Source organism: Heterocephalus glaber, unplaced genomic scaffold (genome assembly GCF_053883595.1).
Source record: "Heterocephalus glaber isolate CG9 unplaced genomic scaffold, H.glaber_assembly_v1.0 deba00001698, whole genome shotgun sequence".
In the NCBI taxonomy this organism is placed as follows: domain Eukaryota; kingdom Metazoa; phylum Chordata; class Mammalia; order Rodentia; family Bathyergidae; genus Heterocephalus; species Heterocephalus glaber.
In genome coordinates, this window is record NW_028258419.1 from 2,094,462 (window position 1) to 2,120,199 (window position 25,738).

General features: G+C 42.3%; 1 pseudogene; it reads right to left on the reverse strand.

The window, feature by feature from the left end:
* Positions 1-5,216: 5,216 nt before the first annotated feature.
* LOC101701144 (akirin-1-like) lies at positions 5,217-15,853 on the reverse strand (annotated as a pseudogene).
* Between the last annotated feature and the right edge of the window lie 9,885 nt (positions 15,854-25,738).

A 25,738-nucleotide genomic window follows, 5' to 3' on the forward strand; every position in this document is an offset into this window, starting at 1 on the left:
TCATCTTTGCCAAGGTCCTGGGCTGGAGGAACATGTATTTCTTCAGGACAAGCTGGAAGTCCTTGGAAGCACGGAAGGGGCGCGAGTCCACATGCAGAAATGAGGAAGCATGGCCCCCTGCCCTATCAAACAGTTTGATGGGCAGAACAGGGCAAGCAGTTGTTGACCGACTGTTGTGGGCATTGTGTACCTCAGTGGAGGCTGCAATCCCCACAGGCCTATGATGTCTTCCTTCTGTTATGTTTCCCACAAAGCAACTGGAATCTAGGCTCTCATGGCTTTCTTCATGACAGCCAGCCCTGCTTCCTCTAACGTGTACTTTTATCTTACTTTTTCTTCTTTTACTCAGCCCAGGCTCACTTTTCAGAGATGGTTTCTCCCTCACTCTTCACTTTTACTTTTTCAAATAAACTTTGTCACTGAAAAATAAAACAAAACAAACAAAAAACCAGTTAGACCCTAATACTCTGCCCAGCTTTCCTTCTTGTCAATTTAGCAATAAGGAAGTCTTTCTCAGTATTTATTCCAAATGCATAATTGGCAGGTTACTCATTCTTCATGGCAAGTGGTTTTATCCATTAAATATTGGTTGACTGCATTCCACTCTTTTTCCCCCAGGAGCTTACATCCTAGCCCTGGGTTTGGTTTCACATAAAATTCTCCCTTCCTGCCCCTCTTTGATTCTCATAATGTGATGCCCATGTTTAGCCATGTAATAAATCTTGTTTGATTTTTTTCTATTAATCTTTCTGTTGTCCATTTATTTATACCCTAAATTGTCAAAAATTCATAGGGAAAAGAGTATATTTAACTCTTTTCTATACATAGGACAGATACACAAGATAAAAACATACATTTTTAATTGGTACAACTTTTTTGTTTTGTTTTTTTGTTTTTTGAGACAGGGTCTTGCTATGTAGTTCATGTTGGCCTTGAACTCACTATGTAACCCAGGCTGGCCTCAAACTTGTGACAGTCCTCCTGCCTCAGCCTCCTGAGTGCTGGAAATATAGGTGTGTGCCACCAAGCCCAACTTATTCAGTACAAATGTTACATGACCTGGTGGACTTCAGAAGGAAACGAAGACCTAGAGATGCAGTTTAGAGGTGAACACTTAGGTACTATGTACTGAATTGCAATAATATAATAAAGCAAATGGGCTTGGGCTAGGGTAGTTCACTGGCTGGGAAGATGAGGCTTAATAAGATTTGTGTGGACATATTTCCCTTGCCCTCAACTTCCCATCCTTGGTATGTGATACTTTCCTTCTGGTATAGGGAAGACATCTTTCACATGAGAATTTCATCTTCTGCTTTTAAGAAACAGAAGAAAAGTTAAGGTGATTTTTTTTTACCTGCTGCTTTTCAGGTGCTTTTAACTCAAAATAGTTAATATGCCAAAGTGGCATATTATGAGATGACACATTCTTAGCTCCTTCAAAAGACAGACTTTGTCCAGGACTGTCTCAATAGGTAGAGGGAGGGCTGTGAGATAGGAGATTAGGGCAGGGCAAATTGGCTGAGCAAGGGACATGACCTGTCAACCACAGAGACTCAGGACACATGAAGAATACAGTTCCCAAACCCTGCACTTGCAACCAATCACAATGTACTATCTTCGATTCTTCATTTACATCTGGCCTGAAAACAAGCAGGCTTTTGATAGGACAGCCTAGATCTGACATCAGGTGGAGGGATGGGAAATACAAAAGACACCTGCCTTTAACCTGGGGGCCACTGTGAGCTCTCTCAGTGGCTTGCTTTCACTCTGCAAAGCATACTTCTTTTCTCACCTTTAACAACTGTAAATCCTTTCTACCTTTTTTGCATGTCTTGACCAATTTTTTTTGTTCAGGACACCAAGAACTTGGAAAAAACCCTGGAAGGAATATGCAGGACTGTAAAACCCATAGCAGCTACAATGGGGTTTTGCAATGGGGAAGAAAGATTGAGCTGAACTTTGAGCACAGCATGGGCAAGCAGGAATTTATAGCCAAGAAGAATTGGGACCAGTGGATGGAAAATTCCTAGGGGGAATTATCAGATGCAGGAGGGATTTTGGATTTAAACCAACTCTAGGAATTCTTGCTGAGGGCAAGCAGGATCATAGGACATCTGGGAACTGTGGGGAATGAGCCTTCTGATCAGATATTGAAAGTGATCAGATCAAGGGAGAAATGTTCCTGCTAAACTAACCCAACAGAGTTCTTTTGAAAACCGAACTTTATAAAGAGGCACACAGATGAGGCTGGGAGAAGGTTCAGGACTCTGATTTAAGTTTGGTCAGGCAAAGAATCTTTGTCAATTTCCAACAATGGCTATGATGACTCGTTAACAACTCAGAAACAGTGGGTTCAGTCATGACTAGATCCAGGGCTCAAATTTTGTTGCCAAGATACTGTCTCTTTTTATCTGCTTTCTCCTGTTATCTGTCTTCTTTTATCCATTTCCTTCTGAATGGCTTCCATGATAGTAACAAAATGACAGTTAGCAAGCTCATGTCCTTACAAGCAAAACCATGCAAAACCAAAACACAACAAAATCGATACAAGTACTTTTTGTAGTGGCTTGAAGAGTGGATTACAGGAGTGGACAAGGCCTGGGGTATAAGATAACCTCCAGAGCCACCATAGTTTGGGGCACCTTGGAGTTCAGAGGGTAACACCCACAAACTGTGGAATATGGGGGAATTGTGAGAAACTTGATCTAAAGAAAACCAAAAGGCCTCAGAGCAGGCTCAGAATTGAGGTCTGTCTAACCTTGTCTTGCTCCTTCTCCTTAAACCCAGGGAGAGGCTCTCTGGTATTTCCTCTCTGCATTAACACCAGACTGCAAAGGGGGGCACTACTGCCTTCCATCCCCAACCTTCAGTCTCACTGTCTGTCTCAGAAAGGAAGACTGAGGAATGAAGCACCCTGGATGCCCTTCCCTGGCATCAGCCCCCTGGGCTCATTCAAATTAAAAGATAAACATTTTACATGCTAATTTCTGTCCCCAAGAACCATTCATTCCCCTAATAATCATTTGTGATTCCTCAAAATTATCTACACTCCCCATTCTCCCTCTCCTATAGCAAGGAGAGGGAAGTAAGCTTGGAACTCAAGCTGTACTGGTGGATAATTATATTACATGATTATCTCCATGCATGTAAGATATTTGTGTTTTTCTCCAGTTGTATTAGTCACCCTTCTGTTGCTGAGATAAAAATCCCTGACATACACAACTTAAAGGAGGAAATGGTTTATTTGGGCTCAGGGTTTCAAGATTTCAGTCTGTGGTCAGCTCCTCCAAAGCAGAAACATCATGGCCAAAGAGCATGGTGGAGGAAAGCTGCTCATTGCAGCCAGGAAACAGCAGAAGAGCACCAAAGAAGAAGGGGCCAGGGACCAGATAGAGTCTCTAAGTGTACATCCCATGACCCACCCAGACACACCAAAAGAATCTAGGCATTTCCTAAGCCAATCAAATTGACAGTCAAGATTACTCATCACCTATTAATTTGTCTTTGTCAGTTTATTTCAGCAAATCTTTAGAGGGTCACCCCACAGTTGTAACGCCTTCCCTTATGTGCTAGTTAATATTATCACCTTGATGGGATTATGAGACTCCTGCAAGAGGTTACTGGATCATTGGGGGCCCTGTCCTCTCCAGTGGAGTAACCCACTGACATTCATAGCCAAACGTGCTGCTGGATGTGGGCTCAGACGGTGGTGGGTCACTGGGGTTGTATCCTGGGTAGTACATCTCTCGCTAGTGCTCTTCTCCTGTTCTCTGCTTTTGGGGTGCTATGAAGGGAGCAGCTTTGTTCCACCATGCTTTTCTGCCATGATGTTCCTGTGCTGTAGCCATGAACTGAACCCTCTGAAACCATGAGCCAAAATACATACTTCCTCCTTTGAGTTGTTTTTCTAGATATTTAGAAACAGTGACCAAAAGCTGACTAACACAATCTGTGTATTTTGATAATTTGTCTAACCCACTATTTCTTGATAGAGGGCAATTCCTACCCCTACTTCTAGCCCCAGAGGGAAGAAATAAAGACATAACATTCAGGACAAACAGACTTGCCAAATTCACCACAGTTTGCTATCATTAGATCATATCCCTTTGTCCACTAACATTTCCCCACATGGTCCACTCATGAAACCTGACTACAAAAATTCGATTTTCCGTATCTCTTCAAGTGTTCATTTCTGAAGCCTCTCAAGTCACATAGAAATTAGGCCAAATAAATTTGTTATGATTCTCCCTGTTAATATGGTTTTTGTTACATGAATGTGAGCCATAAATCTTAGAACAAGTGAAGAAGAAATGTCTTACTTTTTCTTCCTTACATCTCTATACTACTGTAATTTTAGGGGTTTTTTGTTTCTGTTTTTGTTTTTGTTTTTTGGTACCAAGGATCAAACTCGGGACCTTGTGCTTGTGAGACAGGTGGCAGAACCACTGAGCTAAATCCCCGGCCCTTGAATTCTATTTTAATAACTGATGCAAAAGTGAAGTGGCTTCTCCCAAGGAGCAGTGCTGCCAGGGCCTGGCCTAGTCCTGTGCTCACCTATGTTATGCTCTTGTTCTAGGGGAGAGCTTTTCCCTTTAGAGGCTCGGTATCCAGGGAGCTCTCTGTGTGAATGAGGTGAGTGGCGACTCTATGGGGGTATTTTAAGGCTTGGAGTCAAAGTAATTTTCTAACAGGCAGGTAGAGTCCATGTGTCAAGGCCTATATACAGTTTGTTCTAATTTCTCACCACACATTTGTAGATCGAGGACCGCAGATCTTTGCTTTATCATCATAATCACATTTAATGTCCATCCTAACTTACAATTCATATTTTGTGCCTGGAAACAGTCCCTGTATTTAGCAATAATACCTACACATAAAACAATCCACTGTTACAACTTATATGGTCACAAAACATTAACGATCTTCTGTAGACCAAGCAAATGTTTTAACCATAATTGTCGTGCATCAATTCACAGCCAGAATCCCCAAGATCAAAAAAATGTGCACAATACAAATAATAACTTAAAATATACATACACACATATACACACTCTCACACACACTTCTTACAGGACTGTGCTTGGGGAAACTCCATTTGTTGAGTGCCACTGAAGGCATACTTTGCTAAACTGCTGCTCTAGGTATTTTTGTTTGGAATGTCTATCACAGCAGGGCAGAGCTGTTTATTGGATGAGCAGAAAGAAAGATATGCTTGTGGCAACCAGAAAGTTTAAGGTCTTTCAAGTTGTATAAAATGGACCTACAGAAACATTTAAGTGTTCTCAGGATGCACAGTTTGGAGCTGAAATGTGCTATCAAACCAGTTGCAAAAAGTGTACAGCAGTCATCTCTTGAGGTCAAACCTGGTATCCAGATACGCAAGAAAGCTTCAGGTTACATAGCTTGTTGGCCTTGTCCCATATCGCCCCATAATTTGATTATGTGTGAATTTCACAAAAGATTCATACTGCTCTGCTAATTTAGTATTAAGGATTTGCTCATATTCCTCTCAAATTTTATCTTCATAGTCTTTTAAGAGCCTCTCACATATTATTCCAACTTGTCGAAGGGTAAAGCTGGGCTGGTCCTTCTCCATCCAGGAGGTACTTGGAGAACTAGGGGCCTTGAGTGCTGAAGAATGAGGCTGGCTTTCTGAAGTGCAAGCTTCACTCTGATTGAGAACAACTTCTAAATGTCTCCACCTCTGATAAGGACTGTATTCTTGCTTTATGTTCTGAAAAATTTGCTCCGGAGCTGGAAGGCGCCGCTGGCTGCCCGGCGGTGGGCGGCTGCTGTAGAGTTGGCGGCGGCGGGGCCTGCGTCTGAAGTGGCGGCGGCGGCAAAGGGTCCGGGGGCTTGAGGCCCGGAGTGGGGCCCCGCAGAGGGTCGCAGCGCCGTCGTTTCGGGGAACCGGGGTTCAGCGGCGCCGCCTCGAACTCCATGGGCCGCTTCAGCGTCGCCCCACACGCCGTGGGGCTGAGGGGCCAGAGACTAGGAGCCGACGCTGCTACACCTGCGGTCCGACCTCCGGCTCCTCAGCGGGGCTCACAAGCCAAACCATACATAGTGATTTCTTTCATCTTGGGGAGCTAGTACATACACATATTAAACCTTGATCTTTTTTATTTCCTCTACCCCTCTTATCTCCCTCCTTTCTCAAATCCTTTTTCATATCCACAAAGTCTATTCCTTGTTTTCTATCGTCTGTTTTTATTTTTCTTTATTTGTATTTTGGGTTTCTCATATAAAAGAAACCATGCAATACTCAAACATGTATGTCTGATTTATTTCACTTAACATTATCATCTTGAGGTGCATCCATTTTCATACAAATGACTCAAATTTATCCTTCTTTGTGATAGAATAGTACTCCATTGTGTGTCAATATCACATTTTCTTTTTCTATTCATCTGTTGATGGATATACAGGCTGCTTCCAAGATTTAGCTATTATGAATTGTGTTGCTACCAACATGGGTATGCATGTATCGCTGTAATATGATCTCTTTAACGCTTCTGGGAAGATGCCTAGAAGGCAAATAGCTGGGCCCAAGAGACTTTTTAGTTTTAGTGTTTTGGGGTTTTTTGTATCTGTATATGATATATCTTTTTTAAAATTCTTTTATTGGTACATTTTAGGTATTCAATACATTTACATTTCTCATTGGGAACTTGTACCTTTACATGATGCTAGTTTTAGTTTTTTGAGGGTTAGGGTTAGGGTTTGCTACTTTGCTGCCTTCTGCCTGCCCTGCCACTGTTTCTCCTCTGTGACACCACTTTGCCATGGCACCCTGCCTTGGAGCCAACTATGGACTGAAATCTCTACAGACCATGAGCTACAATAAACCTTCCCTCCTTTAACGTTGAGTGTCAAGTATTTTGTCTCAGCAACAAGAAAAGTAACTAAGAAACTGAACCGGGGATCCCAGGCCTTGGGAGATGGGAGGAGGGATTCCTGCAAGTTAAGAATAAAAACACACAGCTTCTCAACTGGAGTGTGCCTGTCTCTGTGTATAGGCACCACTCTTGCGAGAGTATGGATTAAAAGCCTCACGAGCGCTGCCTCTGGAGTCCAATTTCTTTTCTTTTATTCGTTTATTTTTTTGGTATTAGGGATGGAATTCATGACCTTGCGCTTTCGAGGCAGGCACTGGAACCACTGAGCTAAATCCCCAGCCCTCCAATTTCTTTGTTTTTGGTCTGAACAAGTGAGATCATTCCTTACAAAGGCCCAGTAAGCCTAGCCCACCTTGCATTTGGAGGTCTGGAGCCATACTACTTTCATTCAACAAACACGGTGAGTGTGACCTATTTTATAACCAGGAGCTAAGGAGGCAAAACTAAATCAATGGCCGTTACCCGAGGCATTTCATCCTCGGGAAGGGCAGCAGGTGCTGGGTGGCAGGTGCTGGGACAGACTGCAGTAGCCTTCACCCTGAGGCAGGTGTCACAGAAACAGAGCAGGAACCCTGCATCCGCCTGTGACAATCCTCTGCCTGGATGTGGACCTCAAACACCTCTTATTGGACCTCTATAGTTGTTATGGGTTGACTTTTGTCCTCTAAAGATGTTAGCATCCTCACCCCACCCCTCAGAGCGTGACTTTATCTGGAAGTAAGCAGTTGCGGATGTAGTTTTACTGCATTACTTTCCAAAAGCTGTCTACTTTTGGGAAGGAAGCAAAGGCTTCAAGGTGCTGTCAACCTTAAGATGGAAGCTGGAGCCAGCTGGTGGCTCCTCCAGCACCCCTGATGCCCATATAGCCAGTGGCTGGGGCTGGGCTGCAGCTTGGCCTGCCAAAGACCCTGGGCTCCTCCCAGGACTTAAAGTACATGTGGAGCAGGAGACGCCGTGACTGCTGGGTTTGAGTGGAAACAAGGCTCCTTTCCAGCTCTGCCATCCCTGGTGTGGTCGGGCCTCAGAGATGCCCTTCTGCTCAGCTGCTGTGCTGGGCATGGAAGCTGGAGTGGCAGAGCCTGACAGGAGAAGCCTTTTTTGCTTCTGTCTGGGTCCCAGAATGGAGCCCAGGGCCCCATTGAGGAGACTAGAGGAGAGGAGACATAGAGGAGTGCTATGACATGAGTGAGGTCTCGGTGGAAATCCGAAGTTCCTGCCACAGCAGTGAGTCCCCGAGGGCAATGGGCAGAACACTTGTCCCTCTCCTGGGCCAGAGGACCCAGGGACAGGCCAGCTGGGACTTGACAGAGCCCCTGGCAGGCCAGAGCAGCCCCCAGGTGGCTGAGGACAATTCTGCAGAAATCTTCAACCACACATAGCAGCTGGGTGGGGTTGTGGGCACCAGCAAAAGGGATGTGGCCCCAACCCCACCCACCTCCCCCGGGGCTGTGATGCAGTTCAGCTTCTCTGCCTGGACAGCAGAGATTAATGCAGAGACCAGAATTGGGCAGCCCCAGAGGCCTGCAAGACCTTTCCAACTCCTGTTGATCTAACCTAGCAAGGAGCTGCTGCGGAGAGGCTGGGGTCAGCTCTGGTGCACTCAGAGCAGAAAGGAAAGGCTGGCAAGAGACTGGTGAGGTCATCACACGTTTAGTACCCAAGCCCTCCTTTGTGTTTCTGCTCACCCTTCCTTCTTCTTGTGTGTTTGCAATAGCCACCAAGAAAATGGGCCCAACAGCCTGTCCTGACCTGCTCTTCAGCTTGAGCCTGCAGCTCTGCAGGACAGGCAGAGGTTGAGGGCCTGTGCTGCCAGGGCTAAGCTCTGTCACTGCCTGTGGGCCTGGAGGTGGCATGAGGAACAGTACCAGGAAGCTCGCGTGGCTCAGCCCTTAAGACCGGTCCTCTGGAGGCCCTCCAAGCATGTGTCCTGTGTGTTTGGAAAGCAGAGTTGGAGCCAGACCTCCAAATCCCTCAAATGGTACACTTAGGTAGTCACACAGCGATAGCTGGTCAGATGTCACTGAGGGAAACGAAGTTCTGGTAGCTGGGTCTGGTAACAAGGTCATGCTGTCAGTGACATTCCTGTGACTGTCAGGGTTGCTGGATGTGGTGGTACACGTGTGTAATCGCAGCAAATCTGGGGCCAAGCCAGGAGGATACAGCAAGTTCCAGCCCAGCAAGCAGCTTAGTGATTTAGTGAGACTGTGTCTCAAACATTTTAAAATAAGGATCAAAATAGACAATGTGAAACAGGAAGAAAAGGTCCAAAGGGGAAGGGGAAGTGGAAGGCATTGGGGAAAGGAAAGAAGGGAAAGGAATAAATATGAGAAAAGGAAAAAACAGAAACAGAGTCTTTGTAAATAGGGAGGGGTGGAGGGGTTGAAGGGAGGGGACAAGAAGGGGGGAAAAATAAAAACCAAGATATATCATGTAGAGGTACAAATTCCCAATGATGAATGTCACCATATTGTATACCTAAAATGTACCAATAAACTTAATGAATAAAAAATTTTTTAAATAACTTACAGGAGGATCCAGCTTTTTATGAGGCCCTGAGTTCAATACCCAACCCCACTATGAAAAAAATAATAATAATAATAATAATTCAAAGTAACTAGTGCTTCTTTTTTGGCCTTATATGAAAGACAAAAAGAAAAAAACCCATATAGTTTTGATGATGCAAATACAGTACTAATTTTCATGAAAATACATTAATCTTTTAATATTTTATTTTGGATAATTTTAATATTAAGAATATTTGAAAATAAAATTTCAAGAAATTAACAAGAGGAAACAGAATCATATTATATTTTCCAAATAATTTTCTGAGATCACAAAGCAAATACACTGTGTTATCCACAAGAGACATAGAGGAGTTTTCTCAAGGCACCATAGAGGGTCTCAGGTTTCCTTGTTCATGCTGACCGCCCTCCAAAGTTCATTCTAAACCTGTGCTTGACTTTAACTGATGAGTTCGGAACTGAGTGAAGCTTCAGACACAGATTGCACTCGTACTCCTGGGTGTGCCCTGAACCACTCATCAGTAATGTATTCCTCCCATTCCTCTATATTAGAAAACAGACTTCCATTACTTGTATTGCTGGATTTGTGTGTCTGTGTTTCAAGCATGCACTTACATGTGTCAGAAAAGCAATTCATTTTTCCCCAGTGATCAATAGAAAATGTTCTAAAAATAAGTAATTGCCTTCATCTTTATGAGGTGATTTTAGAAATTATGTTTTTCCATTTCTGGGAACATAACCATTTAAAGAATTAATGGTAATCACTGAAAAGCATAATACAGTACATTTAACAAAAGATATCATTAATGCTATTCCATTTATTTACATCCACTTTTGTGAATGAAGCAAGTCCTTCATAACACTTGTCAGGTTGGTTTTGTTGTGGTGATTCCTATGTGTCTATGAATCTATCCCTCTCTTCTAGATTCTCCACTTTATTTGAGTACAGGTTTTTGAAGTAGTTACTGATAATCTTTTAGATTTCAGCAGTGCTCATTGTGATTCCTCTTTTTCATTTCTAATTGCATTATTTTGGGTCTTTTCTTCCTTCTTTTGGTAAGTTTGGGTAAGGGTTTATCTATTTTGTTTATTTCTTTGAAAAGCCAGCTCTTCAATTAATTGATTCGTTTTTAGTCTCAATTTCACCAATTTCCTTTCTGATCCTTATAATTTCCTTCCTTGTACTACCTTTAGGTTTTGATTGTTTTTGTTTTTCTAGGCCCTTCAGGTGGATCATTAAATTATTTATTTGGGCTCATTCTGTTTTTCTACTGTGGGCATTCACAATAATAACCTTCCTTAGGACTGCTCTCATTGTGTCCCATAGGTTCCATGTGTTGTACTGGCATTATCGGTTGATTCTAAGAACTGTTTAATTTCTTCCATGTCCCATTGATTATTCAAAAGGGTATTATTTAATCTCCATCTGTTTGGAGGATTTCTATAGTTTCTTTTGCCATTGATTTTTAGTTTCACTGCACTATGGTCTGATAATATACACGGAATAAGGAGGGAATGTAAACTAATACAATCACTATGGAAATCAATGGAAAGAAAATGCAATTTATTCCCCTTCTAGATATCTTCCCAAAAGAGTTAAAGACATCATATTACAGTGATCAGGCACACCCATGTTCATAGCAGCACAACTCATAACAACTAAATCTTGGAAGGGGTCTCTATGTCCATCAGCATACTTGAAAGGGTAAAGAAAATGAGATATTTACACACAATGGAGTACTAACTATTCTGCTATAAACAAAGATAAACTTGAGTCATTAGTAGGAAAATGCATGAACTTTGAGACCATAATGTTAAGTGATTAAACCAGACATACAAGCACAAACACACATGGTTTTTTAAATATGAGAAACCCAAAGTATAAATAATTTAAAAAGCAAAATAAAAGAAAGAGGTATGTAAGAAGAACATAGATCCCCTGCAAAAGGGCAGGAGAACTAGAGACGGAAGGAGAGGGGAGGGGAATAGGAGAAGGGGATGTGAAAAGAATGAAGATGTATTATATACATGTATCAACTCCTCACTGTAACAAACAGTGGAGAGGAATGAGACCACTCGAGCAGGCTAGTGGAAAGCAAAGAGGTATGGACTTTATTCACCTGCATGGAGGTGGACTGAGAGCAGGAGGCCCATCAGTAATGAAAAAAGAAAAAACAGGAAGCTTTATAGGGGGTTGGGCAAGGGGTCTGGCACACCTGTCATGTACAGGGTTTGGGGCAAGCATCTCTGGTCAGGGTCCAGGCAGCGGTCAAGGCAGGGAAGATGTTGTGCTGTGCTTTGTGGTCTTTCCTGTAACATCTTATCCTGTGCTCTATCTGCTTTGAGACAGCATGGTCTGTGTGGAACAGAGTTTTTTGGAGGGCTGTGGGGTTTTTTTATCTGTTAAACTGTAGCTTGGAATTAAGCAGCATATTCATTAACCATTTCATGACCAGATCAAGCCTGACTCTCACAAGGAATGTAATTATTATGTACTGCAAACATGTACTAATAAAAATTAAAAATTGTCAATTTGAAGATGGGACAGGTCTGGGTAAATAGATTGGGAACCACTGTGGTGTCTTTGAATCCTGGTGGCATCTCTGTAGATCAGTCTCAGTCCTCATTCTCTCTGAGCTCTGGAGGCCTAACTCTGTCAGTCAACCCCATCCTCCATCTTCCAGGTCTTAAAGACATTGATTCTCTCTTCTCCGGCCCCTACCCTATTCCTTTGTTTGCTCTTTCCCCTCCATCCCGGGTGTACACCAGAGGCACTTCGCACTCCAATTCACTATAATGGTGGGTTCAAAGCCATCTTTCTGAGCGTAGGTTCCAACTTCCCACCCCAAGTTACCTTTCCCTAGAGGTCTCCATGAACACACAAAGAAACCCTCACATCTGTCTACATGCTCTCAGCCAGGGCTCTAGAGGAATGGGACATTGAATCAGAAATCCTGGGTTTATGTCCTAGATTCACTCACTCCTGTGTGAGTCCAAGTGTGTCCTTTAGCTCCTCTGAACCTCAGGTTCTAAATCTGAAAAATGGGCATTTCTGCCCTACCCTGATGTAAAGTCACATGAGATTATACTCACAAAAGCAGTCAGTAAGAAAGTCAGTTCTTTAACAAGAACTTGCAAAAGTGAAGACATTATCGAGGCTATTTTATTGGATTCTAACAACAACTCTGTAAATTACGTGCCATCATTTTAGAAAATGAAAGATACAGGGGCTTAGAATGCTTACCTCTCCTGTTCAAGGCTACAAAGCTAGGAGCAGGCCAAGAGGAAATTGTACACTGAATTCCAAAGCTCAGCTCTCAGCATCAGTGGGGTTCTTGGTGGCAGGTTCTGAGACCGACTCTGGTCTTTGCAGCAGAAGGGACGGTGAGGGCCCATGATGCCAGCCTGGGGCCTGCTGGCCAGGCAGGGACAATTAGTGGGTACAAAGGCAGCACTGGAGAACCAAAGAGGAGGATGTGTATGAGGTCTTTTTGTAGTTGAGACAGTTGAGGGGGACCTGTGACAGCAGACACTGCTGCCATCTCAACACCATCACGGTGGTTACTATGAGCAACTGCTCTGTGTCCCTTCCTCCAGATTTGAAATCCTGAATATCAGACTGGCCAGACCTGGAATACATGGCCCAGCCCTGGCCACCAGGATGGGAAAGCAGTAGCCTCTTGGTTCCTCTTTCATGGTCAGAAGGAGGACACTGTGACACGCCAGGGGGGCCCCTTTTGTTTTCCTACACACACACGCACACTCTTCCCTCTCCTCCCTCCTCAGAGGGTGAAGTGCTTTCTCTCTCATCCAAGGCTAATTTTTTATCTCTTAGTCTTGGGTACAAAACAACAGAGTTATGAAAGAGTATCGCTCTATAAAGGACACATCATTGCATGTCAAGTGAGGGGAGAAAGTACATTCAGGAGGTGATGTTGGAATAATTAGTCAAAACCTTAGAAAAATAAAACCTGTACAAGTTCTTATCTGAATAATTTCAAAATAAGTTCAAGATGCTTTAAGGATAAATAAATAAATACGAAACTATAATTCAAAAAATAACTGTAGGGCCAGGGATTTAGCTCAGTGGTTTCGCCACCTGCTGCGCAAGCGCAAGGACCCAAGTTCGATCCCCAGTACCAAAAAAAATAAAATAAAATAAAATAACTGTAAATTGAACAACTACATAAAACTACTTAGATCCTACACATACAAATATAATTAGATTTGGAAAGCTTTGCAGCACAGAGGAGGCAAAACCTCACCTCTACCCTCTCAGGGTTTTGACGATGCCTGAGAATTGAATTGATATAGACAGAGCCATGCAGAAAAACATACACATTTGTTTAGCAAAGTTTATGTAGAGCCGGAGGCCCGACAAGGAAATGAAGACCCGAGGCACAGGTGGATTTGGACACTCCCAGGCTGAAAGTCGTGAGCATGTGACCAGGCCAGGGGCTGGAATAAGTGACCAGGAGTGAAGCCTGTCTGTACAGTGCCCTGGGCCCTTATCTTTCCACTCTTGGAAATAAGAATGCTGCTTTCCTTCTGGGTGCAGGGAGGGTATCTCCACATGGGAACTTCATTTTCTGCTTTTAAGAAACAACAGCATGATGCTCTCAAAGCTGCTGTTTTTTTCAAAACTCAAAATAGTCAGTCTGCCAGAGTGGTATATTTGGGAGTGGAAAGTTCTGCCCTCTTTCAGCAGCAAATATGACAGTCAAAGGAATGTATTTTTATCAAAGTGTTTATGTAAACTGGGTATGGTGATCTGTGCTGTAGTCTAAGCTACTTGAGGCTGAGGCAGGAGGATTGCTCAAGATCAAGAGTTCAAGGCCAACCTGGGCATCACAGTGAGACCTGTCTTCAAAAAAACTGCTTGTGAAAATTGGTATGAAAAAATGCCAATAGCTGAGTTGGTAACTATGCGGACTGAATTGTATCCCCTCCCACCTCGCCAAATTCCTGTGTTGAAGTCCTAACTCAGTGCCTCTGCATGTGCCTATGTTTGGAGATGGGGTCCTCAAAAGGGTAATAAAGCTAAAATGAAGTCATTGGCATGGGCTCTCATCCAACCTGATCAGTGTCTTTACAAGAAGAGGAGATCGGAACACAGACACCCCATGGGGACACAAGACTGCCATTTACAAGCCCAGGAGAGAGGCCTAGCAGAAATCAGCCTGCAAACGCCTGGGTCTTGGGTTCCTAGGTTCCAGCACGTTGACAATTTTCAATTAAGTTATTTAAGTCTCTCTGCCTATGGACTTTGTTATGGGAGCTCGAGCAAAGAATGCAGTGGTAAACAGATATTTCACAGATGAGAACATGATTAATAAATGAAAGCATTCAAAACCAGAGAGCCAATCTTTTGGGCCTGAAATATGAAGGAAAACCATGGATATCCACTGAGTTTTTGTTTGATTTGGTACTAAAGATTGATTCCAAGGGCTTCACACTGAGCTACATTCCCAACCCTTTTCTAAAAAATTTAAATTTTAAGACAGGATCTCACCAAATTGTCCAAGTTGGGTTCAAATTTGTGATCCTCCTGCCTCAGCCTTCCAGGATGCTGGAATACAGGCATGCACCACCATGCCCAGCCAAATTTGTAATTATTACTCAGGTTGAGTTTGTTTTTAAGGAGAACATGCTATAATTTGCTAAAAATTAGTAAATTTGAGACAAACATAAAGTTAAGTTTGTAATTGTGTATCCATAGAACAGACACAGGCCACCAACTAAGTTCAGACTTAGTCACCGAGGTAAGTGTGGTGGCTATAATCTCACTCTTATCTGTATTGCTCTGATAGGGTTTTGTGGTGAGCTAATCTCAGAGCAACGAATGACATAGATTGGATGCTATGACTGCTGACTATTGCTGTGACATTTTTGCCAGCATCAGTCCTGGCTTAGGACACAGTGGGCAGCCACACAGCTGCCACCTAAACTCCCTTCTATGTGTCCCTGAGAGCTGCAGAGTCGGGAAAACCAACTCCCAGAATTCCTTGCAGCTGGCTTCCAGACATGACCTCCTTTACCCCAAAGAGATGCACCCACGCCCCTCCTGCTACTTTTTACCTGTGACCTTATGCTCAGTCTCACTTTACCTCAGTTTCCTTGTCTGTAAGATGGGAACAAGATAGCATCTGCCTCACAAAGAGTTTACAGAACTGAGGAGCTAATTATATAGATTGCTTAGCTTGGTACAGAGCACCAGGAAGTATAAGCTTTTTTGTAGTCCTCTTGGTTGTTTTGAAGGTGGAAGTAAGGAGGAGGCTGTCCCAGGTTGGCTTCCTGTGGCAAACCTCTGCCCAGGGCCACTGTCATACTCTCACTCAGGGTTCCAGGTCTGTCCTCCACTTTGGTGTCCACGGGCACCTGGTCCTGGGCCAGGTCACGGAGGTGTGTCCTTTGTGTCCTTGAACTCAACATGTACTGTTTGGCCTCTGATTCCCTGGGACACCAATTCTGTCATATGTTCTTGAGAATCAGCCCATAGCCCTTAGCAGTTTTCTAAGAACTTAATCACCTCTATAAAAATTCCTTTCTGCCTAAAACAAGTTAAGTTTCTTACAACAGAATTCTGAGTGATCTACCCATGTCAGCCTCCCTGTTTCCAGTTATGAAAATAAACAGGAAAATTAGCGTAGGATAAGGTTCCCACAAGCAAGATATAGGAACCATAGTTAGTGTTAGCAATGCCTGTCCTGGAACTTGGATCTCCATTCTTCTAGTCTGTCTTTCTTTTCTTTCTCTCTTTCTTTTCTTTCCTTCTTTCTTTCTTTCTTTCTTTCTTTCTTTCTTTCTTTCTTTCTTTCAACAAGGTCTCACTATGTCATTCAGGCTGGCCTTAAACTTACTATGTAACCCAGGCTGGCCTCAAACCCATGCAGATCCTCCTGTCTCAGCCTCCCAGACGCTGGGATTACAGGTGTGTGCCACTGTGCCTGGCAGTATTTTTCTTTTCTCTTTTCTCAGTGTTTTCCTTTTTGCTCAGACTCCAAGGAAGGCAGCCCTCCTTCCCATAGAGGAAAGAAACCTACATTTAATTTGCTGACTGTTTTAGTCCATTCAGGCTGCTATCACAAATATCACAGTCCAACAAGCTTATAAACAACTTATAAACCCTGGAGTTTGGAAGTCCAAGATCCAGGTATCCAGAGGTTCCATACCTGGTGAGGCCCCTTTTCCTAGTTCATAGATGACAACTTCTATGTTCTTATGCAGTAGGAGGAGCAAGAGAGCTCTGTGGGGGTCCCTCTGATAAGAGCACTACGCCACTCTTGAAGGCTTTGCCCTGTCACTTTCCACATCCCCACCTCCTAACACCATTGCATTGGGTGGTGGGGTTCAACCTATGGATTTTAGAGGAATGCGGACATTCAGGCTATGGCTTCAATGTTCTCTATTATGTTGGATCACCCTCTAGAAGCTGATTGTCCTTGTTCATTTTGTCTTCCTATATTAGCACAGTCTATGGTATCCTCATTGGATGACTGTTAAAAGATCTGGACTGAGCTACTGAGCTGGGTGCAAACATTATATTACGGAATTTAGACTCCAGTGGAAAGTAAACTTTTTTGGGATAATCAAGGAAAATTGCAACATGTTGTCCATGCATGTTCAGTTTGCTAATCTAGTTTGAATTCCCTGCATGCTATGATTTGATGTAAGCTGGAATGGAAATCCTAACACATTAGAACCTAATACAACTGGCCCATGTTCCTTTCATTTAAGATTATATTACTTTTCTCATATATATATATTTCAATTTTAAAGACTAATTCTGTGACTAATATATAGTCAATGGTCTTTACAAAGTTGTTTGGGTTACAGGTAAGAGAAACTGAGGCAAAGTAACCAGGCTAAAACAGAGGCTTCGCTGTATATCAGAAATGCCAAGGTCAGGCTGCGTTGTCAGGCTCCCATGGCTGGAGCCAGGATAGCTGCCCCCCAACAGCAGCCTCAGAATTCTTACCACGGGCCCCGCCTTTGTACTCTCCTGGCTCTTAAAGTCACACTCCCACAAAGGAGCAGCCAGGACTAAGTCACGGTCAGTCTACAGTGACCATGAGCAGTGGCTCATGTGGTACAAACTTACTGCACAGAATCTGCTCTGAACGGGCCAGAGAGCCATTCCTAGAGGCCTGGACAATAGCAGACACTTGTATCCAGGGGTCAAAGACGTTGTATCTTCCTTGGGAAATTCATATAACTGTAAAACTCTCTGCCTACAGGAAGATCAGGAGCTTCGCATTTACAAAATGATGCTCTTTGCATATGAGTAAGTGTTCTCATATAGCAACTTGAAAAGCTTGAGTGGACCCAGGGGCTTGAGCTTTTCCTTTATGCAAGCAACATGATATGGCCACTCTAAGACCAGTTAGCAAAGCAACCAGAAGGTTAATTAATGAGATCAATAAAAACAGAATTCTAAATATTCCAGGGTGGCTATGTCACACTCAGGACACACAAAAGGCAATTTGAAAGGGGCATCCATTTATCCAGCCCCTAGAGCACCATTTAAGAAATTCTTAGTCTGGTGAAGGAGAATAAAGAGGGCCCTAGTGATGGAAGAACTCAAAGCTGCTGCTAAGAGCCTTGATATTCACCCAGGGAGTACAAAGAAAAATCCTGGTGAAGTAAACAGCCAGATAAATAATGCACACATGGAGTCTGGGCTGAGGTGGAAGCCACACTTAGGAGAGCAGGTACTGAGGGTAAGCTTCAGAGTGCTTTAGAGAAGTTGGTAATAGGGATGTGATTGACACAAGGCTTTGACATTGAGGTGTCATTATCCAGGGCACAGGCACCATAGGAATTTGCAGATAAAGTCGTAGCTCAAGCTGAGTTTGGTCTTGGGACTGAGACCAAAAAATGGCAAACACAGGCCCTGGGCAGGAGGATCAGGTTCTTCCTGTCACTTGGTCCTGGAGCCCTGTCTATGTGACTTGTCTCCTCACAGCTTATCCACAGCAGACTTCCTGCCCTGGGGCACACAGGCTGCCAGTGCAGGATTTTATTCTGTATCCTCACAGGTGGTTTTTGTTGCCTGGAGATAAAACTTATTTTCACCTTAAATATTATCATTCAAGGCCAGGGATTTAGCTCAGCCACTGCCTGCCACACAAGTGTAAGGTTCCGAGTTCAATCCCTGGTACCAAAAGAAAAATTATCATTCAAATTATTCAAACCTAATTATTTCTTAAACTTTAAAAGGAAAGTCACCCTTCTAAAAGCATCTGACTTAATTTACAAATCTAGATGATTTCCATACTTATTTAAAAAGTGATTGTTAAGTAATTTTCCTTTAATATTTCCAACTATAGTAATATATTTAACATATTTAATTTTCCTTTCAAGTACTGCTTAACAAACAGGACCTTCCCATATTTTTAGGTAAGTTAAAACTTAATAAATTAAACATATCAATTCAATTCAAAATCATGAGCTAAGTTAATTGCTCACTTGCACACTTAATTGGGAATTATAAAGCTGAAATAGTAATCTCGTTGGTCCAGTTCTGTTAAATGTGCAGTTTCTTTAACCCTAAAATATTCCTGTGTAGATGTGATTCTCCTAACCACTCTGGGGTCAAGGGGCAGCTGCCTACCAAGGAAAAGCTAGCATCATTCCACACTCTGGGTTCGCTGGCTCAAATGTGTGAGAGACTACAGAGCAAACAGAGGCGTCAACCGCAACTTCAGACCTGGATCACAGACCTTCAGGACACCTTTTGTCACAATCCTGTCCAACTTCAAGTTCCATTTAGTAATGATGAGACTTCTTTATGTCATAACTTAAAGAGGGCACAGTCACTTCCAGGGCAGACTTATCTATTAGGCAGAGTGGCACAATGCCTAGAGCCATGATCCTTGTAAGTGTCTACAAATATGTTTTAATTTTAGTTTCTTTAAAAATCAGAAGAAAAATTTAAGATAACAATATTATATTATAAAGCATATAGTAATACTCAGTTTGGTTTGATTCATCTGTATACCATGCCATGGTAAGATAAAATGTCTAATACTTTCCCCACAAAGGCAAGAGTACCCTAGGCCCACAACAGGCATATAATTTGGCCCTGGTCACCTTAGCCCACATTTCCTGGTATGAGTCCTATCAGGACCTAATTATAAATCAAATTACAGAACTTTGACACCCACCAGACTGGCCCATCATCCCATGTGTTTCATATTTCTTTGGCTCTTCAGAATTTACATATGAGGTATGATTGAAAAATACCAAGTGTGTTTAAAATTTTAAAAATTATTACAGTAAAAGACATGTTGCCATTAATTCTCCTCAAATACTACCCCTCCCTTTGAACTCACTTCTCCCATCATTCTTGCCACTTTCTGCAGAAGCTCTGGAAGTCCTCTTTTCTGATCATCTTTAGTTGCACTGTTGTGGCTACTGCATTGTCCTGAATGGATTAAAAATGTTTCCCTTTCAGGCCCATTTTGACTTTGGAGAAGACCAGAAGCTGCACAGAGCCAGATCCAGTAAATATGGTGAATGAGGACACAGTGTCATGTTTTTACGAGCCTATCTTTCCATTGGTAGCATTGGTAGCAGCACAGCTATATTTTTATCTCAACTTGTAAAGACACTCATGAAAGAGGACTTCAAGAACTGCTTCAAAGAAAATGTAAGTGTGTTTGAAGTTGGGGAAAAGTAAGGGAAATTAATGGCAATATGTTTTTTACTATAATAATTTTTAAAAATAAATATTCACCATATTTTTGATCACCCCTTGTATCTGAATTCATGAAATTCTGTCTTTTTATTCCTCTTCCTCTTTTCTTTCTTTTTTCTTCTTTCTGTCTTCAAAGGCATGCAACCCTTACAACACATGTTAAAATGCTATCCAACAAGCAAAGTTTTTGAACAGTCATTTCCTAAAGGAGCACATTCAAATAGCAAATACGCACACAACAGACATCATTAGTCATCAGATAAATTAAAACTGAAACCACACTGAGATATACCCACCAGAATGGGTAATATTTTTAAAACTGACAATACTAAAAATGGTATAAACACTTTAGAGAATATCTTGGCGTTTCCTATGGGCATTGTGACCCAGTCATTCTGCTCCAGGCTATTTCCCTGAAAGAAATGAAAATACTGGTCTACAAAAAGACTGAGATAAGAATGCTCTCAACAACTCTTTTCATGATAACCATTTTTGGGAACAACCTCAAATGTTCACTAATAAGAAATGGATCAACAAGCTATTCATACAATAGAAAAAAAACAGACTCTGATACAACTTGAATTAATTTCAAAAACACAGTAAGTCGAAGGAGCTTTACACAAGAGAAGGTACAGTGTGATTCTTCTTCTGTCTTAAAAGTTCTAGAGGAGGCTGAATTCATTTATCATGGGTGAAATCAGAACAGGGATGACCCTCATGGACACACCTACCTGTGTGCTTCACCAACTTCCCATTGTTTCTCAATCTAAACAAGTTGACAATTAAGATGAATCATCACATTTGCATCTGAAGTATCCCCAGAGATCAGTGTGTTAAGAGGGCAGCGTGGGCAGGTGGAAAGCATTTCAGGCCTGTGGCCTAGGGAGAGGCTTCTTATCTTTGGGAATGCGCCCTCCAGAGGGATCACAGGAGCCTGATTGCTTCTGCTTTCCTTTATATGCTGACCTGTGACACACATCTGGTCTATCACACACTCTACTGTGATGTATGGTGCCACCACTGACTAACAAGCTATGGACTGAGACCTCCAAAACCATGAGACACAATAAACCTTTCTTCTTTTTATGTTTATTTATATTAGCTATTTATTACAGTATCAGAAAGCTGACTAGCACATGTATCAGTTTAAAGGATAGAAACATTTGCCTCTATCAGCACATCTAAAGATTTTACATCTTGGGCTGGGGATTTAGCTCAGTGGTTCCACCTCCTGCCTCGCAAGTGCAAGGACCCGAGTTTGATCCCTGGTACCAAAAAAAAAAAAAAAAGATTTTACATCTACTGCAAATAAGGCTCTAATGACCCATGCTTTGGATCAATAATAATTCTATTTTCTATTTATTTTATAAAGTAATGACAAAGTCTAATAAATTATTCAAATAATTACATAATTGTTCCTCTGTTAGACTGTTTTCTGCATCTATAACAGAATCCCCCTGACTGGGTAATATATCATGAGCAGAAATTCATTTCTCCCAGTCTGGAGGCTTAGACTGAGGGGCCAGCAGCTCGCTCAGGCCTTCTGATCACATTCATCCCATGGTGGAAGGTGGAAGAAGAGGGCAAGAGAGGGCTAAATCTTTCTTTTATAAGGAACCCATTCTGTGATAGTCAACTCAGTCCCCCAATAATGGTAACAATCATCTCTTGCAGGTTCACCTCTTAATGCCATTGTGATGGCAGTTGAATTTCAATATATGTTTTTTGAGGTATATATTCAAACCTAGCAATGCCCACACCAACTGTTCCATAAAAGTTGTAGAAGAAATCACCTACCCAGTCCAGTGACCCCTGCAGCACGCACTTTGACCAAACTCTGGATGCTTCAGTCACCAGTTCCAAGGTAGGATAGAAGAAATAAAAAGTAGGCAGAAAGGAGACAACCAAATGAGATATTGAAAATTGTGCTTTCAAGAAAAACTGTAGCTTTAGGACATAGGCCCAGTTTATTATTTCTTTTCTCTTTCTCTTCTCTCAAAACATAGGAAACCTGACCAACTGCCTTTCACCTGCAAATGGGTTTGCCTCTTTCCTTTTCACAGCAGATGGTCCTTTTTCACCTGTGAATAGACCACCTTTCCACCTGTAAGTTAGGATTTCCTGCAAGTGGACCATCACCTCATTAAGGGTGGGCCATCCTCTCCCACCCACTAGCCAAGATTAAGACTGTAGATTACCAAATTTCACAAATTTCCACCTCCCAAAACATGTAAAAGATCCCCAGCTCCCAACTGTAATGTGCTTTATTTCTCTGAGCACCCGTACTCTGCTCTTGCGTGCATCCTGTATCTCTAGCTAATAAACCTTCCTCCTGCCTTTTACTGATGTGTCCTGAAAATTCTTTTCCTGTGATGAGAGTCAGCAAACCTCCAACCTTTTTCTATATAAAGGGTGGGTTAGGTTCTATGTTTCAACCTGAGGGACCCCCAGACCAAGCCCGGTTACAATTCTGTCACAGGAACTGTTTCCTATACCACCACCTTTCTTATTAGCTCATTTTAAAGCCAAGCATGGTGGAGAATGCCTGTAATCCCAGCTACTTGGGAGGCAGAAGCAACAGGATATCAAGTTCAAGGCCACCCTGGGAAATTTAAGGAAATCTGTCTCAAAACAAAAGCAAACTCATTTGAAGTCAACATAACTTTTCTTGCCTTCAAAACACTTGTTTCTTTCTTCCTTTTTGTCTTTTTCCCTTCTGGGGATCAAACTCGGGTCCTTGTGCTTGTGCAGCAGGCGGTGGAACCACTGAGCTAAATCCCCAGCGCTCCTTTTCTTTTTCTTTTGTGGTGCTAAGAACCCAGGATCTAGGCATGTACTCTTCCGCTTATCCCCAAAGTATTTATTTCTCAAGAGAGTCAAAACTAACTGTCTGAAAGTCAAGAACCCAGTAAAAAGTCTAGCCTATAAATAAATAGTAGGATAGGATACTTTCTCCTGTCCAAACAACTTCCTTGTCTTCAGTGCATTTTCCGGAATTCCACCTTGTCTTCCCTGCATTTGTACTATTTACACTCTTTACAGAGCCTGGGGGGTAGCAATAAATAATGCACCACTCAGGTCACACTGATCATGCTTCTTGGCATGAGTAAAATTAGTAGACCTCCTAGGACCTTTATCATCCCAGAGACAGGTGACCAAATTTAAGCCATCAGCTATTCTCCAGGGCCTTTTGAATACTCCTAGCTTATAGTATAGTAATTAACCTTGTTATTGTGTATGGTGGCTGGAGCTTATTTCTTCTTATTCTAGGGACATTCCCAGCTTTCTCTGACACCTTCTGGCTTACTTGCTAGTTCCCAGTATCCACTTTGCTACAGACACTGAAAGAAATACATATTTCAAATTATGCATCACTTTGTCCAGTGCTTGGTATGTGGTCAACACCAGTAAATACTTGGATGAACTGATAAAGCAATGAATGTGTGAAAATACCTTGAAAAACAGCATGTACTCAATTGATGTTAACTTTTTTTTTTTTGGTACCAGGGATTGAACTCAGGACCTTGCGCTTGCCAAACAGGTGCTGTGCCGCTGAGCTAAATCCCTGGCCCTTAAGTTCTTTTCTTTCAGTATCTAGCAAAGATTTTCTTCTAGTTTGTCATTATTTTAGAGTACAGTTTGGTCAACAAATAATTGGAACCTAAACATTAACAAGTCAAACTCAATAACTTAAAGCAACACAGTACATAACTACTTACTCAATCTGGAGGTAACCCCAAATGTCTAAAATTTTGCGCCCCCATTAAGTAATTTCTACAGTAGGAAAATCTTAATTTTCTAGACAGGTGAGTGAAAGACTATTATTTTTTGGAAACCCCCTGAAGTTGTCTTACAAGTGCTTATATTTGCTCACCAAGTGAACTTTGTGTGAATCCCTAGAAACCCAATGCCGCTACTAGCAATCCAAAATCCACACCTAAAGGACACCACATTGTAATTATTAAATGAACTGCCCCAGTTCATTTGAAGTTTTTTATTTCTAAGTCAGTTTCCTCACCTAGTTTGTAAGTCATCAAATCTGTATGTAGAGTGGGAAAATGTGAACTTGGAATAGAACCTGGCTCTAAACATACTTTACAGGGTATGTTCATCAGCCTTCTGATGCTGTGACAAAATGCCTGAGAAAACAAGTAAAAAGAGGAAGGGTTTAGTTGGGTTCATTGTTTCAAAGTTTGTAGTCCATGGTCCATTGGCTCCATTGCTCTTGGCCTGAGGTAGTGCAGAACATCATGGCAGCAGGAATGTGTGAAAGAGAAGCTGCTTACTTCATGGCAGTCAGGAAACAGACAGCTTGAGAAGGGGGCTTGGAACAAGCTATATCCTCCCAGGAAACACCCTCCAGTTACCTACTTTCTGCACCTAGGTCCTGCCTCCTACAGACTGCACTACCTCCCAATAGTCTACCTGATTATGAACCTACCAGTGAATTAACTGACTGCTGAGATCAGCATCCTCAGGGTCTAATCACTTCCCCAAAGCCCCACCTCTGATTCTGCACAAGGGACCAGGCCTTCAACACATGAGCTTTTGAGGGATTCCCAATTCTAAAGCGCAATACAAAGTTTTTGTGGAGATTAAATGAGGCGATGAGTTTTTAACATTGTCTCTTCTATTGAGCACGCACTTCATATTGCATATGGAGCTAGGTGTATTATATGTACTAAGTCAGTTAATTTTCAAAAAATAAACTAGGACAGTGTTCGTGTGACTCATTTAATAATTACAATGTGGCATCCTTTAGGTGTGGATTTTGGATTGATTGTTAGTAGTGGCATCGGGTGTCCAGGGATTCACACAAAGTTCACCTGGGGAGCAAAACTTTTCCAAAAAATGAAATATCTATTATTACCCCCACTCCATTTTTTACAGATGAAGAAATTGAAGCTCTTGGAAACTGAAAACCTGGCCTAAGACTCTGCACCTTACCAAGGGCTTGGAAAGAAGCCCTTGTAGAAGGGTTTGAGCTGAGATTCATGTAAGTAGAAACTTGCCATAAAAATGTAAGGTGACTTACAAAGTGCCTCTTAAATGACAATTTCTATGTTTCTCCCCCCTCCACCCCTAGATAGCCCTTTTATCTGGCATAGTGGATCAAACCAACTTACTTAGCATCAGGAGCCAGGAATCTGACCCCAGGCCACAGATCATCATGTGAGCCAGTCGCTTCTCTCTGCTTCCTCATCTGTATCTTCCCAGTTTCCAAATTAGTAACTTGCATGTAGACCATCATGGCCCACATCTCTGGATGTCATGAGTACATACTGAAAACTTAGAAAACTTGCAATGATCCACTTTTCCAATGGCCCAAATAATCCAAAGAAATTGGGTGACTCTTTTGTTTTGTTTTTTGAGACAGGGTCTCACTGTGTAGTCCAGGCTTGCCTTGAACTCACTATGTATCCTAGGCTGGCCTAGAACTCACTGCAATCTTCCTGCTTCAGCCTCCTGAGTGCTGGGATTATAGGCATGTGCCACCACACCTGGCAAAATTGGGTGACTTTTGCCAGGTAACAGGAGGCAGGGGCATAGGGTGGGAGGCAGGATCCATGTCATGACACAGGTAGAAAAAGAGCCAGGTCTTTTGGTTCTTCTCCTTC